The sequence below is a fragment of the Lipotes vexillifer genome, unplaced genomic scaffold (assembly GCF_000442215.2).
Source record: "Lipotes vexillifer unplaced genomic scaffold, Lipotes_vexillifer_v1.1 scaffold644, whole genome shotgun sequence".
Lineage (NCBI taxonomy): Eukaryota > Metazoa > Chordata > Mammalia > Artiodactyla > Lipotidae > Lipotes > Lipotes vexillifer.
This window is the reverse complement of record NW_006783288.1, coordinates 3,932,698-3,935,919: the sequence shown is the minus strand read 5'-3', so window position 1 is coordinate 3,935,919 and position 3,222 is coordinate 3,932,698.

The following is a 3,222-nucleotide window of genomic DNA, read 5'->3' as shown; positions in this document are numbered from 1 at the left end:
TGGTCACCACGAAAGGCCAGTTGTTTGCCAAAGAGTAGCCCATTTGATTCATTATGGTAAACAATTGGAAATAAAATTAAAGATACTAGTATATAAAAAATCACTCATTCTCAAATGTATTGGGTAAAATTTAGAAATACTCCATGAATGATAGGTATACTTAATAATTGTGGAAAAACTCATTATATTCTGGCTAGGAGGCATGTGAACCAAATTCTTGTATGAAAAGCATGATGAGAGGAGTTAATTGATACTGCAAGTCGCTGAAGATAAAATTGCTGAGTTGTATAAGACAATGGAAGCGATGTAAATACTGATACCAAAAGAAGAAAAAATAGCAGCCCCACAGGAATGGATTTCATGATTAGCATTTTTAAGGGATGGTGTTTACGACAGTTAATTTTATGTGTCAACTTGACTGGTCTGTGAGGGTGTTTCTGCAAGAGATTAGCCTTTGAATCTGTGGACTGAGTAAAGAAGATCCACCCTCACAATGCAGACAGGCATCATCCATTAAGGACTTGAAAAGAACAAAAAGGCAGAGGGAGGGCACATTCTCATTCTCCTTGAGCTGGGACAGCCATCTTCTCCTGTCCCCAGACACTGGAGCTCTTGGTTGGTTTTCAAGCCTTTGGACTCTGGGACTTACACCAGCAGCCCACATATACCTCCATCGCTTCTCAAGCTTTCAGCCTCAGACTGGGAGTTATACCATCAGCTCCCTTGGTATTTAGGCCTTCAAACTTGGACTGAATTATACCACCAACTTTCCTGGTTCTTCAGCTGGTAAATGGCAGGGTCAGATTGTGGCATATCTCAGCTTCTATAATTGCATGAGCCAATTCCCATAATAAATCTCCTCTTATATATCTATAATCTATGTTTTAAATCTACATCTATACCTATCTATATTCTGTTGGTTCTCTTAGGGTTCATATGTCACTTTCAACTGGTGGTTAGATAAATGAAGTTTGCAAAAGCTTTTTTTTTTCTTAGATATTATTCCATGAAGCTATATGTAGGTGGCATTAACCTTTTTTCCTTCCCCTTACTATCTTAGTCTCTTTTCTTCCATTTACTGTGACTGTTTCTAACCCTTTGAAGTAGGCACTGTACTCTTGGTTTTTCTCTATCAAGGTTATATTTGATAGAAGCATCCGTTCTGTGGAATGCAAGACTTTTTCCTCCCAACAGAGGTAGTCACTCTAGTTTCTTAATGATATCACCATTACATAAGCCACTGATGCACGTAATGATTTTTTCCAATGCTTTGGTGATGTTTAAAGGAATAGCAAGACAGCTTGGTAGGAGATAATTCCTAGTCTTTACAGAGGCAAAGAAGACTGGATAGTCTTAAAATTCCTGTCAATACTGTTCATACTATGTTATGTATGTATGTAATCTACTTTTTTGTTGTTACAAAATAGCCACAACCAGTGACTATAGCCAAGCTTCACTTATTTGTGTAAGAGAGAATAACAGTAGATGAAAGGTTTTCTAGGGAATGGGAGAGTCTCCCAGAAAACACTCAGTCCAAACATTTTCCATTTATCACTTGCATATCATCAAGGCCTATAAATCATATGCAATCAAAGCTATGGTAGTTTGAAGAAGGCATTATTTCAGAGGGCAATATGTGGTCTCATTCATATAACTAGCATTTTGTGCATCTGTATACATTTGTGCAATGGAAAGTAGTAACTAAAATCCTTGAACAATAGATTCATTTTGTAGATTGCTATGTCTGAACAGAAGTTTTCTGTACTTTAAAAGCTGAACTTGAAAAAAGAAAAGCAGAGACTGAGAACACTTCATAATTAGTATATACCTATGACCTGCCTGATAAGAAATTGTGTCTAGCAGTATAAAATATAACACTGGGGCTTCCCCGGTGGCGCAGTGCTTGAGAGTCCGCCTGCCGATGCAGGAGACGCGGGTTCGTGCCCCGTTTCGGGAAGATCCCACATGCCGCGGAGCGGCTGGGCCCGTGAGCCATGGCCGCTGAGCCTGCGCGTCCGGAGCCTGTGCTCCGCAAATGGGAGAGGCCACAACAGTGAGAGGCCCGCATAACGCAAGGAAAAAAAAAATAATAATAACACTGCATGGATATTAGTCAAGAAAGGCTAGATTATGCTACAGTTATTATCTCCCAACTCTTAATGGCTTGAAAAACAAATATTTATTTCTTACACTACATACTCATTGAGGGTCTGCAGGGGGACCCTTTCATCACTGAGGGACCCAGTCTGATGGAGAAGTCACCATCCTGAGTGTTATCAATCCAATAGCCATCCCAAAGGGAAAAGAACACTTTGTAGAATTCCTTACAGGTAATTAAAAACTCCGCCTGGAAGTAGCACATGTCACTTCTGCCCAAAACTCCTTCATCAGAATTGACCACATAGTCCCTATCAAAGTCATCTGGTCCTTATCAACCACAAGGAAGTCAAACAGTTCAATTCTATCATGTGTCTTGAAGGTGGAAAGCTGGATGTATTCTGTGAGAAACACTGACGACTACCACCAAATTAGATTGTAATGGAATAAAAGCTATGAAGACCAGGATCAAAGTATTGACTCTACTGTAATTTGCATAAAAGTAGAGGTTCATTTGAATTCTGGTAAGAAGAAACTGGAAGTGAACAGCAGACCACATAACTACACATCATAAAATATTTATTAACTGTTTAGTATGCACTGTTAAGTTCGTTCTGTGGGTTCTATTCCTGCCACAGTATTTTGCTATCTCTACGAAATCTTGAGCAAAAGAATTCCTTTGGGTAATATTAAGCAAATTCATCTGAATCCTGAACTAGCACATATCCTTTTGCATGCGATTAGAGAAGGTTAATAATATCTCCTACCTCCGTGGTCTCCCACCTTTTTGGCACCAGGGACTGGTTTCATGGAAGACAATTTTTCCACGGATGGGGTCGCTGGGGGGGTGGTTCAGGTCGTAACGCCAGCGATGGTTCAGGCAGTAATGCAAGTGATGGGGAGCTGCAGATGAGGCTTCGTTCACTCTCCTGCCGCCCACCTCCTGCTCGGAGGCCTGGGGGTTGGGCACCCCTGTCCTATATGATGCCCTTAAATAACACATATCCCTTTGGGAATGGGCGCCCCTTTCCCAGGCACACGTGAAGCATGTCATTGCTTCCCTTCTATATAAATTATGAAATTTACTAATTTAGTGTCAAATATGTTTTAAGCATTGCAGGAATG